This window comes from Panulirus ornatus, chromosome 37 (genome assembly GCF_036320965.1).
Source record: "Panulirus ornatus isolate Po-2019 chromosome 37, ASM3632096v1, whole genome shotgun sequence".
In the NCBI taxonomy this organism is placed as follows: domain Eukaryota; kingdom Metazoa; phylum Arthropoda; class Malacostraca; order Decapoda; family Palinuridae; genus Panulirus; species Panulirus ornatus.
In genome coordinates, this window is record NC_092260.1 from 1159777 (window position 1) to 1179672 (window position 19896).

Sequence of the window (19896 nt, forward strand, 5' to 3'; positions counted from 1 at the left end):
ATGGACACCTACATGTATTGGACGGTAGACAACTACATGTACTGGACGATAGACTCCTACATGTAGTGGACAGTAGCCACCTATGTATGCTGGACGATGGACACCTATATGTACTGTGCGATAGATTATTACATGGACTGGATAATAGACACCTACATGTACTGGACTTTACACTCCTACATGTCCTGAACGATACATTCCTACATATACTGAATAGTAGACACTTACTTTTACTGGACGATATACTCCTATATGTATTGGACGATGCACACATATATGTACTGGACGATAGACACCTACATTTATTGCATGATAGACTCCTACTTGTACTGGACGATACACACCTACATGTACTGGACGATAGACACCAACACGTAATGGACGATAGACACCTATGTGTGCTGGAAGATATACTTCTACATGTACTGGAAGATAGACACCTGCATGTACTGGACGATAGACACCTACATGTACTAGACGATAGACATCTACAAGTACTGAACCATATACTCCTACATGTACTGTGCGATGTACTCCTACATGTACTAGACGATACACACCTACATGAACTGGATGATAAAAACCTATAGGTTCTAGACGATAGACACCTAAATGTACTTGACGTTAGATGCCTCCATGTACTGGACGATAGACTCCTATATGTACTGAACGATAGACACCAACATACCCTGGACGATAGACGCCAACATATACTTGACGATACACTCCTACATGTACTGGAAGAGAGACACCTACATGGACTGGACGCTAGAGTACTACATGTACTGGATGATAGTCACGTACATGTGACGGAGGACAGACTCCTACTTGTACTGGACGATAGACCTAAATGTACTGGACGATAGACCTCTACATGTTATGAACGATACACTCCTATATGTACTGGGTGATAGACTCTTACATGTACTGGACAATAAACTCCAACATGTACTGGACGATAGACACCTACATGTACTGGAAGATACACACCTACATGAAATGGACGATAGACAACTACATGTACTGAAAGATATACTCCTACATGTACTGGACGATAGACACCTGCATGTCCTGGACGATAGACACCTACATTTACTAGGCGATAGACACCTACAAGCACTGAACTATATAATCCTACATGTACTCTGCGATGCACTCCTACATGTACAAGACGTTACACACCTACATGAACCGGACGATAAACACCTACATATTCTAGGCGATAGACACCTTAAAGTACTTGACGTTAGATGCCTACATGTACTGGACGATAGACTCCTACATGTACTGAACGATAGACACCAACATATCCTGGACGATAGACGCCAATATGTAATAGACGATACACTCCTACATGTACAGCACGATAGACACCTATATGTACTGGACGATAGAGTCCTACATGTACTGGATGATAGAGACGTACATGTGATGGACGATAGATTCCTACTTGTAATGAATGATAGACCTACATGTACTAGACGATAGACTTCTACATGTCATGAGCGATACACACCTATATGTACTGGATGACAGACTCTTACATGTACTGGACAATAAACTCCTACATGTACTGGACGATAGGCTCCTACACGCACTGGAACTGACACCTACATGATCTGGAGGACACTTACCCCATATGTACTGGACGACAGACACCTACATTATCTGGACGATACTTCCTTATATGTACTGGACGATAGACAACTATATATACTGGACGATAGACACCTTCATGTACTGGATGAGAGACACCTACATGTACTGGTCAGTAGATACCTACATGTACTAGACGATAGTCTCCTACACGTACTGGATGATAGACACCTACTTGTACTGGACAATAGACATCTACATGTACTGGACGATAGACTCCTACATGTACTGGATGATGGACACCTACACGTACTTGACGACATATACCTATATGTACTGGACGATAGACAACTACATGTACTGAAAGATAGGCTCTTACATGTACTGGACGATAAACACTGACATGTACTGAAAGATAGAATACATATACTGGACGAAAGACTTCTATATGCACGGGACGATAGACACTAATATGTACTGGACGATAGACACCTACAAGTACTGGACGATAGACAACTATATATACTGGACGATAGGCGCATACTTGTACTGGACAATAGACTCCTACATGTGCTGGACGACAGACTCCTACATGTGCTGGACGATACACTCATATATCTACTGGACGATAGACACCTACATGTACTGGACGATAGACACCTACATGTACTGGACGATAGACACCTATATGTACTGTACGATAGACACCTACATGTAGTGGAAGATAGACTCCTGCATGAACTGAACGGTAGACTCCTACATGTACTGGATGATACAAACCTACGTGCACTGGACGATAGACACCTACATGTACTGGACGATAGACACCTAACTGTACTGGGCAATTAACTCCCACATGTATTAGACAATAAACACCTACATGACTGGACGATTGACACCTACTTGTACTCGACGATAGACACCTAAGTGTACTGGACGAGACTACTACATGTACTGGATGATAGACACCTATATGTACTGGACGATAGACTTCTACTTGTACTGGACGATAGTCTCCTACATGTACTGGACGAGTGACACCTACATGTACTGGACGGTAGACTCCTCTATGTACTGAACGATAGACACCTACATGTACTCGACGATAAAGCTAACATATACTGGACGATAGACTCCTACATGTACTGGACGATAGACACCTACATATACTGAACGATAAACACCTAAATATACTGGACGATAGACACCTACGTGTAGTGGACGATATATTCCTATATGTAATGCATGTATTGGTCGATACACACCTACATGTACTGGATGATGTACTCATACATGTACTTAACGATTGACTCTACATATACTGGATGATACACTTATTTGTACTAGGCAATAGACACTTACATATACTGGACGAGAGACACCTACAAGTAATAGACAATGGACGCCTACATATACTGGACGATAAGCACCCACATATACTGGTCGATACATACCTACATGTACTGGAAGATAGACTCATACATGTAATTATGTTATGGACGATAGACACCTATATATACTGGAAGATAGACGTTCACATGTACTAGGCGATAGACACATGTACTGGTCGAGAGACACCAAGCTGTATTGGAAGATAGACACCTACTGTAGTGGACGATAGACTCCAACATGCACTGAACTATACATTCCTTCATGTTATTGGACGATAGACACCCACTTGTAATGGACGATTGACTCCTACATGTACTGGAAGATACACTCGTCCATGTACTGGAGGATAGACACCTACATATATTGGACAATAGACTGCTACATGTACTGGATGATATACACCTACATGTACTGGACAATAGACACCTACATGTACTGGAAAATTGGCACTTACATGTACTAGACGATATTCTCCTACACGTACTAGACGTTAGATACCTGAATATACTGGACGATAGACACTTACAAGTCTACAAGTACTGGACAATGGACTCCTACATATACTGGACAATAGACACCTACATGTACTGTTCGACACACACCTACATGTACTGAACGACAGACTCCTACATGTACTGGACCATAAACACCTACTTATACTGGAAGATAGACATCTACATGCACTGGGCGATATACAGCTACATGTAATGAACCATACACACCTAAATATACTGGACGATAGACACCTATATGTTCTAGGCGCTAGACACCTACATGTTTTGGACGATAGACTCCCACATGAACTAGATGGTAGACTCCTATATGTACCGGATGATACACACCTACCTGTACTGGATAATAGATAGCGACATGTACTGGACGGTAGATACCTACATGTTCTGGATGATTAACTCCTACATGTACTGGACGATAGACACCTACAAGACTGGACTACTGACACCTACGTGTACTGGAAGATAGACACCTACCTGTAATCGACGATAGACTCCTACATGTACTGGACGATAGACACCTATATATGCTGGACGATAGACACCTACATATATTGGACGATAACCTATTACATGTCCTGGATGATAAATACCTACATGTACTCGACGATAGACACCTACATCTACTGGTCGATAGACTTCTACATGTACTGGACGATAGACACCTACATGAGCTGGACGACAGATACCTACAAATAATGAATAATGGAACCTGCATGTACTGGACGAAAGACACCTACATATTTGGACGATAGACACCTATATGAACTGGACGATAGACTACTACATGAACCGGACTTTAGACTTCTACATGTACTGGATGACAGACATCTACAAGTACTGGACGATGGACGCTGCATGTACTAGACGAAAGACTCCTACCTGCACTGGACGATAGACACCTACATTAACTGGACGATAGACTCCTATATGAACTGTAAGGTAGATTTCTACATATACTGGACGAAAGACACCTACATGTAATGGACAATAGACCCCTATATATGCTGGACGGTAGACACCGCCTTGTACTGACGATAGACCTTATATGTACTCGACGATAGACACCTACATGTACTCGACGACGGATTCCAATTTTAACTGGGCGATAGACACACATGTACTGAACGATAGACTCCTACGTGTACTGGACAATGGACTCCTTCATGTCTTGGATGATAGACACCTATATGTACTGAACGATAGACACATACATGAAGTGGACGATAGACTCCTAAATGAACTGGAAGATAGACTCCTACCTGTACTGGACATTAGACACTTAAATGCTGAGGACGATATACAGCTACATGTAATGGATAATAGACACGCACATGTACTGGACCATAGACACCTACATATACCGAACGATAGACACCTGCATGTAATGGGCGATAGACATCTAATATACAGGACGATAGACACTTACTTGTATTGGGCGATAGACCGTTGCGTGTAATGGATGATAGACACCATATGTACTTGGCGATATACACCTACTTCTAATGGACAATAAACACCTATATGTTCTGGATGATCGACACCTACATGTACTGGACGATAGACTCCGACATGTACTGAACGATGTACACCTGCATGTACTGGACGATAGACATCTACAAATACTGGACGATGGACGCCTACATGTGCTGGACTATAGACACCTAATTGAACTGAATGATAGACACCTTCATGTTTTAGACGATAGACACCTACATGTACTGGACGATAGACTCTTACATGTACTGGACGATCGACACCTACATATACTGGATGATAGACTCCTAAATGTACTGAACGACACATTCCTACATGTACTAGACGAAAGACACCTACATGTACTGTACGATAGACACCTACAAGCACCTAACGATAGACGCCTATACATACTGGACGATAGGCACCTATACGTACTGGACGATACACACCTGCATATACTGTACGATAGACATCTACATGTACTGGACGATAGACACCTACATGTAATGGGCTATAGACATCTAATGTACTGGACGATAGACTCTTATATTGGGCGATAGACAGCTACATGTAATAGACGATAGACACCTACATGTATTGGTCGATTGACACCTACTTGTAGTGGACGATACACACAAAAATCTTTTGGATACTAGACACCTAAATGTACTGGAAGATAAACCCCTACATGTATTGGACGATAGACCCTTACATATACTGGACGATAGATACTTTCAAATACTAGACGATGGACGCCAACATGTACTGGACAATACACTCCTACATGTACTGGAAGTAACACCCCTACATATCCTGGACGATGGACACATACATGTATTGGACGATAGATTCCTACATGTACTGGAAGATAGACACCGACATATACTGGACGATAGATACCTGCATGAACTGAACGTTAGGCTCCTACATGAACTGGACGATAGGCTCGTACATGTACTGGACGACAGTCATCTACATGTACTGGACGAAAGACACCTATATGTATTGGACGTTAGATACCTACATTTACTGGATGATAAATAATTTCATGTTCAGGACGATATACACTTGCATGTACTGGACGATAGACTCCTACATGTACTGGACGATAGACACATACATGCACTGGACAATACACACCTACATATCCTTGACGATAGACACTTACTTGTACTAGACGATAGACACATCCAGCTCCTGGACGATAGACTCATGTAGTGGACGATAAACAACTACCTGTACTGTAGGACAGACACCTACATATACTGGACGATAAAAGCCTGCATATACTGGACGATAGATACCTACAAGAAATGAATGGTAGACTCCGATATGAACTGAACGATAGACTCCTATATGTACAGAACGACAGTCACCTACATGTATTGGACTAAAGACCCCTATATATACTGGACGATAGATACCTGCATGCACTGGACGATAAACAATTACATGTACTGGAAGATATGCACCTACATGTACTGGACGAGGGACACCTACATGTACCTGATGATAGACGCCAACATGTACTGAACGATAGACTTCTACTTGTCCTGGAAGATAACACCTACATGTGCAGGACTATAGACACATGCATGTAATACGCGATGGACACCTACTTCTACTTGACGATAAACACCAACATGTATGTACTCGACGATAGACACCTACATGTACTGGGCGACAGACAACTACATGTACTGGACGATAGACACCTATATGTATTGGGCGATAGACATCTACATGTATGGGTGATAGACACTTACATGTACTTGTCGATAAACACCTACATATACTGGAAGATAGACATACATATAAGTGTCTATCGTCCAGTACATGTAGTTGTCTATCGCCCGGTACATGTAGGTGTCTATCGTCGAGTACATTTTGGTGTCTATCGTCAAGTAGAAGTAGGTGTCCATACTGGAACATAGACTCTTATATGTACTGGACAAGGGACACCTATTTGTACTGAACGATAGACTCTTACAGGTACTGGACGATAGACACCTACATATACTGGACGATAGGCACTCATATCTTCTAGACGATTGACGCCTAAATGTACTTAACGATAGACGCCCACATGTACTAGACGATAGATACCTACGTGTAATGGACGATAGACACCTACATGTACTGAACGATATACTCCTACATGTTCTGGACGAGAGACACCTACATGTACTTGACGATAGACACCAACATGTGCTGAACGAGAGACACCTACATGTACTGGAAGATGAACGCCTACATGCACTGGACTATAGAAATGTGCATGCAATTTACGATAGACTCTTACTTGTACTGGACGATAGACCTACATGTACTGGACGATAGACTCCTACATGTTCTGAGCGATACACACCTACATGTACTGCACGATAGACTCTTTCATATACTGGAGAATAGACTCCTACATGTACTGAACGATAGTCTCATATAAGTACTGGACGATTGACACCTACATGAACTGGACGATAGACACCAACATGCTCTAAACGATAGACATCTAAAGTTACTTGACGATAGACGCTTACATGTACTGGACGATAGACACCTACATGCTTTAGACGATAGACAAATAGATATACTGGACAAAGACAACTTCATGCTCTAGACGATAGACACCGAAATGTACTTGACGATAGACTCCTACATGTACTGGGCGAGAGTCTCCTACGTGTACTGGACAATAGACACCATCATGTACTGGATGATAGACAATTACATGTAATGGGCGATTGAGCCGTACATGTACTGGACGATAGACACGTGCATGTAATTTGCGATAGACTCCTATTTATACTGGACGATAGAACTATCTGTTGGGGACGATAGACTCAATAATGTTCTGAAGGATACACACCTACATGTACTGCACGATAGACTCTTTCGTGTATTGGACAATAGACTCCTTCATGTACTGGATGATAGACTCCTATATGTACTGGACTACAGACACTTACATGAACTGCACGATAAACACCTACATGTTCTAGAAGATAGACACCGAAATGTACTTGACGATAGACGCCTACATGCACGGGGCGATAGACTCCTACATGCACTGGACGATAAACACCAACATGTACTAGACGATAGACTCCAACATGTACTTGACGATAGACTCCTACATGTGCTGGATGATAGATACCTACATATATTGGAAGATAGATACCTATATACTCTAGACGACAGACACATAAATGTACTTGACGATAGAAGACTAAATGTCCTGGATGATAGACTACTACATGTACTCGACAATATACACAAACTTGTACTGGACGATAGACTCCTATATGTAGTGGACGACAGACACCTACATATACTGGACGATAGACACCTATATGTACTGGACGATGGAGTCCTACATGTACTGGACGATAGACACGTACATGTCCTTAACGATACACACCTACATATATTGGACGATAGACTCTTTCATGTACTGGACAATAAACTCCTATTCGTACTGGACGATAGACACCTAAATATACTTGACAATTGATGCCTACGTGTATTGGACGATAGACTCCTACATGTACTGAACGATAGACATCAACGTGTCCTGGACGATAGACTCCAATATATACTTGAAGGTAGACTCCTACATCTACTGGACGATAGACACCTACATGGACTGGACGATAGAAACTTACATGTACTGCACGATAGACACCTATATGTATTGGGCATTAGACACCTACATATACTGGACGACAGAGTCCTATACGTAATGGACGATAGACACATACATGTGATGGACAATAGAATCCTACTTGTACTTGACGATAGACCAACATATACTGGACGATAGACTTCTATATGTTATGAATGATACACACCTACATGTGCTGGACTCTTACATATATTGGACAATAATCTCCTATATGTACTGGACGATAGACTCCTACATGTACTGGACCATAGACAGCTACATGACTTGGACGATGATAACCTATATGTACTGGACGATAGACATCTACATGTACCGGACGATAGAAACCTTCTTGTACTGGATGATAGACACCTATATATACTGGACGATAGACACCTTCATGTACTGGACGAAAGGCACCTACACGTACAGGACTGTAGACACTAACATGTAGACACCAACTCGACGATATTTTTCTACATGTATTGGACGATAGACACCTACTTATACTGGACGACAGACACCTACATGTACTGGACGATAGACTCCTACATGTACTGGACGATAGACACCTACACATACTGGACGATACACACGTATATGTACTGGAAGATAGACAACTACATGTACTGGACAATAGACTCCTACATGCACTGGACGATAGACACCTACATGTACTGGAAAATAGATACCTACATATACTGGGCGATAGACGTCTACATATACTGGAAGATAGACACCCATATGTACTGGCGATAGACACCTACATGTACTCGACGAGAGACACCTACATATACTGGACATGTAGTGGACGATAGACATCTATAAGTACTGAACGTTACATTCTACATGTACTTGACGATAGATACATACATGTATTGGACGATAGACTCCTACATGGACTGAATGGTAGACTCCTACATGAACTGGACGGTAAATTCCTACATGTACTGTATGATACACACCTACGTGTACTGGACGATAGACACCTACATGCACTGGACGATAGACACCTGCATGTACTGTACGCTAGATTCCTACATATGCATTTACGATAGATAATTATCATGTACTAGGCGATAGACACCTACATGTACTGGAGTATAGACTATTACATGTCCTGGATGATAAGCACCTTCATATACTGAAGGTAGATAACTAAATGTACTGGACGATGGACTCTTACATATACTGGCCGATAGACACCTAAATGTGCTGGACGATAGATACTTAAAAATACTGGGTGATGGAAGCTGCATTTATTGGACGAAAGACACCTACATATACTGGACGATAGACATGTACATGAACTGGACGATAGGCTCCTACATGAACTAGACTTTAGACTTCTACATATACTGGACAATAGACACCTACAAGTACTGGACGAGGGTCGCTGCATTTCCTAGACGAAATACTCCTACATGTAATGGACGATAGACACCTCAATGAACTAGAAGATAGACTCCTACGTGAACTGTACGGTAGACTTCTACATGTACTGGACGATTCAATCGTACAGGTACTGGACGATGCACACCTACAAGTATTGGAAGAAAGACTAATACATGTACTGGACGATAGACACCTACATGTAATGGAAGATAGACACTTACATGTACTGGACGATAGACACCTACATGTACTAGACGATACACTACTACATGCACTTGACGATAGGCACCTGCATATACTGGACGATAGAAACCTACAAGTCCTTGACAATTGACGCCTACATGCACTGGACGATAGACACCTACATGTATTGATCGATACACACCTACATGTACTGAACGATAGACTCTTACATGTACTGGACGATAGACACCTATATATACTGGAAGATAGGCATCTACATGTACTGAGCGATATACACCTACATATACTGAACGATAGACCCCTACATGAACTAGACGGTAGACTCCTATATGTACTGGATGACACACACCTACTAGTACTGGACGATAAACACCTACATGTACTGGACGATGGACACCTACATGTACTGGACGATGGACACCTACATGTTCTGGACGATTGATTCCTACATGTAATGGACGATAGACACCTACATGGCTAGACGATTGACACCTGCATGGACAGTACGATAGACATCTATGTATACAGGACGATAGACAACTACATGTACTGGACGATAGACTATTACATGTTCTGGATGAGATACCTACATATACTCGACGATAGACGCCTACATTTACTGGACGATAGACTCTTACATGTACTGGACGAAATACACCTATAGGTGCTGGACGATAGACACCTACAACTACTAGACGATGGAACCTGCATGTACTGGACGAAAGACACCTACATGTACTGGACGATAGACATATATGAACTGGACGTTAGACTTCTATATGTACTGGACGACAGACACCTACAAGTACTTGACGATGGACGCTGCATGTACTTTAAGAAAGACTCATACAAGTACTGGACGATAGACACCTACATGAACTGGACGACAGACTCCTACAAGAACTGTACAGTAGACTTCTACATGTACTGGACGATAGACACGTACATGTACTAAACAGTAGAGATCTACATGTACTGAACGATAGACAACTACATATACTGGATGATAGACACCTCCATGTATTGGACGATAGACACTTATATGTACTCGAAGATAGACACCTATATGTACTGGACGATAGACACTTACATGTATTCGCCGATGGACTCCAACTTTTATTGGACAATAGACACATGCCTGTACTGGACGACAGATTCCTGTATGTACTGGACTATGGACGCCTACATGTCGTAAACGATAGAAACCTATATGTACTGGACGATAGACACATAATTGAAATGGACGATAGACTCCTAAATGAACTGGACGATAAACTCCTACATGTATTGGACGATAGACACCTATATGTACTAGACGATAATCAGCTACATTATTTGGCGATAGACACACACATGTACTGGACTATAGACACCTACATGTAATGGATGATAGACACCTACATGTAATAGGCTATAGACATCTACATGTACTGGACGATAGACACCTACATAAATTGGTCGATAAACACCTACATGTACTGGACGATAGACTCTTACATGTACTGAAGGATAGACAACTACATATACGGGACGATAGACTATTACATGCACTGGATAACAGATATCTAAATGTACTGTACGATAGACAATTACATGTACTGACTCCTACATGTGCTGAACGATATATTCCTACATGTACTGGACGATAGACACCTACTTTTACTGGACGATAGACTCCTACATATATTGGACGATACCCTCATATATGTACTGGACGATAGACACCTATATGTATTGCATAATAGACACCTACATGTACTGGACGATAGACACCTACATATAATGGACGATAGACACCTACATACACTGGACGATATACTCCTGCATGTAATGGACGATAGACACCTACATGCACTGGACGATATACTCTTACATGTACTGGACGATATACACCTGCATATACCTAACGATAGACACCTACATGTACTAGCCGATAGAACCCTACAAGTAATTGACGATGGACACCTACTTTTACTGAACGATATACTCCTACATGTACTGTACAATATATCGCTACATATACTAGACGATACACAATTTCATGAACTGGACGATAAACACCTACACGTTCTAGACGATAGACACCTAAATGTACTCGACGTTAGATGCCTACATGTACTGGACGATAGACACCCACATGTACTAGACCATAGACACCTACATGTACTGGACGATAGACACCTACATGTAATGGGCTATAGACATCTACATGTAATGAATTGGTCGTTACACACCTACATGTACTGGATGACAGACTCCTACATGTACTGGACGATAGACACCTACGTGAATTGGACATCAGACTTCTACATGTACTGGACGACAGACACATTCAAGTACTGGAGGATGAACGCTGCTTGTACTGTACGAAAGACTCCTACATGTACTGGACGATAGACCCCTACATGAACCGAATAATAGACACCTACATGAACTGTACGGTAGACTTCTACATATACTGGACGATAGACAAGTACATATACTAAACGATAGACACGTACATGTACTGGACGGTAGATATCTACGTATACTAGACGATAGACACATCCATGTACTGGACGATAGACACTGACATGTACTAGACGATAGACACCTATATGTTCTGAACGATAGACACCTACACGTACTGGACGATACACACCTATATGTACTGGATGAAAGACAACTATATGTACTGGACGATAGACACCTACGTATAATGGACGATGGACACCTACTTGTACTGAACGATAGACACCTACATGTCCTGGACGATATGCATCTATATTTACTGGACTATAGACACCTACCTGTACTGGACGATAGACTCCTACCTGTACTGGACGATAGAAACCCAGATGTACTGGACGATAGACACCTAGATGAACTGGACGTTAGACAACTACATGTACTGGACGATAGTCACCTACATGTACTGGACGAAAGACGCCTATATGTACTGGACGATAGATACCTACATGCATGTACTGGACGATAAACAATTACATCATATACTGGACGATATACACCCTCACGTACTTGAGGATAAACACTTATATGTACTGGGAGATGGACGCCTACATGCACTGGACGATAGAAATGTATATGTAATTTACGATAGACTTCTTCATATTCTAAGCGATACACACCTACATGTACTTTACGATTGACTCTCATATACAGGACAACAGACTCCGACATGTCCCGGACGATATTCTCCTATATGTACTGTGTGATAAACACTCACATGAAGTGGACGATAGACACCCAAATGTTCTACACGATATTCACCTTAAGTTGCTTCACGATAATGGGTTATAGACATCTATATGTACTGGACGATAGACACTTACCTGTATTGGGCGATAGTATTACCTGTATTGGGCGAAGTAATCGACAATAAACACCTACATGTCCTGGGCGATAGACACCCACTGGTAGTGGACGATACACACCTAAATGTTCTGGATGATAGAAACCTACATGTACTGGATGATAGACTATTACAAGTGCTGAAGAGAAGACACCTAAATGTACTCTACGAGAGACACCTACATGTACTGAACGATAAATTCATACATGTACTGGACGATCCACACCTACCTTTACTGGACGATAGTTTCCTACATGTTTTGGACGATGCACTCATATATGTACTGGACGATAGACATCTACTTGTATTGCATAATAGGCTCCTACATGTACTGGACGATAGACATCTACATGTACTGGACGATAGACATCTACATGTACTGGACGATACACATCTGCATGTAATGGTCGACAGACACCTACATGCACTAGACGATATACTCCTACTTGTACTCGACGATAGACATGTACCTAACGATAGACACATACATGCACTAGACGATAGAACCTACATGTAATTGAAGACAGACACGTAATTGTGCTGAACGATATTCTCCTACATGTACTATACGATTTAATTCGACAATTACTAGACGATACACAGCTACATGAAATGGACAATAAACACCTACAAGTTCTACAGGATAAACACCTAAATGTATTTGACGTTAGATGCCTACATGTACTGGACGATAAACTCCTAAATTTACTGAACGATAGACACCAACATGTCCTGGACAATAAACTCCAACATTTACTTGACGATAGACTCCTACATGTATCGGACGATAGACACCTACATGGACTGGACCAGAGACTCCTACATGTACAGCACGATAGACACTTATATGTACTGCGTGATAGACACCCACATGCACTGGACGATAGAGTCCTATATGTACCGGATGATAGACACGTACATGTGATGGACGATAGACTCCTACTTGTACTGGACGATAGACTATATGTACTGGACAATACATTCTACATTTTATGAACGATACACAACAGTATGTACTGGATAATAGACTCGTATATGTACTGGACAGAAAACTTCTACAGTTATTGAAGGATAGACTCCTTCATACACTGGACCATAGACACCTACATGATCTGGACGATACTTACCTATATGGAATGGGATACACGTCTACATGTACTGGACGAGAGAAACCTTCATGTACTGGATGATAGAAAACTATATATACTGGACGATAGACACCTATCTGTACTGGACGGTAGATACTTACATGTACTACACGATAGTCTCCTGCACGTGGTGGACAATAAACACCTACTTGTACTGGACTATAGAAACTTGCATGTACTGGACGATAGACCCCTACATGTACCGGACGATAGATACCTACACGTACTGGATACTACTCACCTATATATACTGGAGGAGAGACAACTACATGTACTGGACGATAGACTCCTACATGTACTGTAGGAGAGACACTTACATATACTGGAGATAGACGCCTACATATACTGGACGATAGACTTCTACATGTACTGGACGATGGGCGCTTACATGTGCTGGACGATACACTCCTACATGTACTGGACGATAGACGCTTACATCTACTGGACGATACACACCTACATGAGCTGGACGATACACAGCTACATGTACTAGACGATAGACACCTACATATACTGGACGATAGACACATATGTAATGGACGATAGACAGCTACATGTACTGAAAAACATCTACATGTACTGGAAGATATACTCCTATGTGTACTGGACGATAGACACCTGCATTTACTGGACGATAGACACCTATATATACTGGACGATTAACTCATGCATTTACTGAACGATAGACAACTGCATAACTGGACGATTGACCTATACTTGTTTTCGACGATAGACTCCCAAATGTCGTGGTCGATACACACATATATGTACTGGACGGTAGACTCATACATGTACTGGACGATATACTACTACATGCACTTGACCATAGACACCTGCAGGTACTGGACGATAGACACCTACAAGTACTGGACAATGGGCGCATACATGTACCTACATATAGTGGACGATAGACTCCTATATGTGCTGAAGGATACATTCTTTCATGTACTGGACGACACACACCTACTTGCACTGGACGATAAGCACCTATATACCTATATACGATACACTCTTACATGTACTAGACGATATGCACCTACATGTAGTGGACGATAGACACATATAATGGACGATAGACACCTACAAGTACTGAACGATAGACACCTACTTGTACTGGACGATATACAACTACATGCACTGGACGATAGACACCTATAAGTACTGGACGATAGACACCTACACATACTGGACGATAGACAACTACATGTACTGAACGATAGACATTTATATGTACTGGAGGATTTACTCCTACATGTACAGAACGATAGACTCATACATGTACTGGACGATATACACCTACATATACTGGAAGACACCTACATGTACTGGGCGATATACAGCTATATGTACTGGATAATAAGCACCTACATATACTAGATAATAGACACCTACATGTACTGGACGATGTGCAACTACATGTATTGGACGATAGACACATGTACTGGACGATAGACTCCTACATATAGTGGACGATAGACACCTACATGTACTGGACGATAAAAAACTAAATGTACTGGACGATAGACGCCCATATGTACTGGACGATAGACACCTACACGTACTGGACGATAGACACCTACATGCACTGAACGATAGACATCTACACGTAATGGACGATACACTAGTACATGTACTGGACGATAGACTCCTACATGTAATGGGCGATATACAGCTACATCTACTGGACAATCGACACCTACATATATTGGACAATAGACACTTACATGTACTGGGCGATAGACACCTACATGTACTGGACGATAGACTTCTACATGTACTGGACAATAGACACCTACATGAACAGGAAGATAGACTATTACATGTCCTCTCCTGGATGGTAAATACGTACATGTAATCGACGATAGACGCCTACATGTACTGGACTATAGATTCCTACATATAGTCGACGATAGACACCTACATGTACTGGACGATGAAAAATTAAATGCACTGGACGATAGACGCCTATATGTACTGGACGATAGACACTTAAACGTACTGGATGATTGACACCTACATGTACTGAACGATAGACATTACACGTACTGGACGATATACTCCTACATTTCCTGGACGATAGACATATACAGGAAGAAAGACACCTACATGTACTGGGTGATATATAGCTACATCTACTGGACAATAGACACATATACTGGACAATAGACACCTACATGTACTGGGCGATAGACACCTACATGTACTGGACGATAGACCTCTACATTGACTGGACAATAGACAACTACATGTACTGGAACATAAACTATTACATGTCCTGGATGGTAGACACGTACATGTAATCGACGATAGACGCCTACATGTTCTGGACGATAGACTCCTACATATACTGGACGATAAACACCTACACATGCTGGACGACAGACACCTACAAAAGCTGGACGATGGAACCTGCATGTACTGGAGGAAAGAAACTTACATGTACTGGACGACAGACGCCTACATGAACTGGACGTTTAACTTCTACATTTACTGGACAACAGACACCTATAAGTACTGGACGATGGACGCTGTATGTACTGGATGAAAGACTCCTACATGCATTGGACGATAGATACTTACAAGAACTGGACGATAGACTACTACATGAACTGTACGGTTGACTTCTACATATACTAGACGATAGACACATATGTACTGGACGACAGACACCTACATATAGTTGACGATAGACACCTCCATATACTGGACGATAGACACTTATATGTACTCAAAGATAAACACCTATATGTACTGGACGATAGACTCCTACTTGTACTCGAAAATGGACTCCAAATTTTGCTTGACAATAGGCACACAAGTACTGGACGATAGACTCCTACATGTACTGGACGATGGACGCCTACATGTTCTGGACGATCGACACCTATAGGTACTAGACGATAAAATGCTACATGTAATGGGTGATAGATACACACATATACTGGACCATAGACACCTACATATACTGGAAGATAGACACATACATGGAATGGAATACGAACATCTACATATACTGGACGATAGAAACCTAGATGGATTGGTCGATACACACGTACATGTACTGGACGATAGACTCCTACATGTACTGGACGATAGACACCTACATGTGCTGGATAGACACCAACAAATACTGGAAGATGGAACCTGCATGTACTGGACGAAAGACACCTACATGTAGTGGACGATAGACACTTACATGAACTGGACGCTAGACTGCTACATGTACTGGACGACAGACACCTACAAGTAGTGGACGATGGACGCTGCATGTACTGGACGAAAGATGCCTACATGTACTGGACGATAGACACCTATATGAACTGGACGATAAACTCCTACATGAACTGAACGATAGACTTATACATGTACTGGACGATAGACACGTACATCTACTGAACGATAGACACCTATATATACTGGACGATAGACACCTCATGTACAGGACGATAGACACTTATCTGTACTCTACGATAGACACCTATATGTACTGGACAATAGATACTTACATATACTCGACGATGTACTCCAACTTCTATTGAACTATAGATACACATATGTATTGGACAATAGATTCCTACATGTACTGGACGATGAACGCCTACATGTCCTTGACGATAAACACCTATATGTACTGGACGATAGATACATATTTGAACTGGACGATCGACTCCTAAATAAACCTGACGATAAATTCCTATATGTACTAAACGATAGACAACTATATGTACTAGACGATTAACAGCTACATGTAATGGGCGATAGACACTCACATGTGCTGGACCAGAGACAGCTACATGTACTGGACTATAGACACCTACATGTAATGAGGTATACACATCTACCAGTACCTAGACGATAGACACTTACATGTATTAGACGATAGACAGCTATATGTAATAGACGAAAAACACCTACATGTACTCGGCAATAGACACCTTCTTGTAGTGGAAGATACACACCTAAATGTTCTGGGTGATAGAAACCTACATATACTGGACGATAGACTATTACATGTACTGGATACAAGACAACTAAATACCTGTACGATAGACCCCTACATGTACTGACTCCTACATTTAATGAACGATACATCCCTTCATGTACCGGACGATAGATATCTAATTTTCTGGTCGATAGACTCCTATATGTATTGAACGATACACTCATCTATGTACTGGACGATAGACACCTACATGTATTGCATAATAGACTCTTATATGTACTGGACGATTGACACGTTACAAGTACTGGACGATAGACATCTACATGTAATGGACGATAGACACATACATCACTGGACGATATACTCCTACATGTAGTGGTCGATAGGCACTTACATGTACCTAATGATTGACACCTATATGTACTAGACGATAGACACCTCCATGTAATTGAAGATAGACTCCTACTTGTACTTAACGAAATACTCCTATATATACTGTATGATATACTCCAATATTTACTATACGATACACATCTACATGAACTGGACGGTAAACACTTACAAGTTCTAGACGATAGTCACCTAAATGTTCTTGGCGTTAGATGCCTACATGCACTGGACGATAGACTCCTACATGTGCTGAACAATAAACCCCAACATTTACGTGACGAAAGACTCCTGCATGCATTGGACGATAGACATCTACATGGACTGGACGATAAACTCCTATATGTACTGCACGATAGACACTTATATGTAATGCGCAATAGATACCTACATGTGCTGGACGATAGAGTGCTACATGTACTGGATGATAGACATGTACATGTGATGGACGATAGAATCTTCCTTGTACTGGATGATAGACCTACATATACTGGACGATAGACTTCTACATGTTATGAATGATACACAACTATATGCACTGGATGATGGACTCGTACATGTACTGGACGATAGACTACTTCATGCACTGGACCATAGACACCTAAATGATCTGGAAGATACTTATATGTACTGGACGATAGACATCTACATGTCCTGGACGGTGGAAACCTTCATGTACTGAAAGATAGACAACTATGCATACTGGACGGCAGGTACCTACATGTACTAGACAAGAGTCTCCTACACGTCCTGAACGACATACGCCTAATTGTACTGGACTATAGACACCTATATGTACTGGACGATAGAGACTTACATGTAGT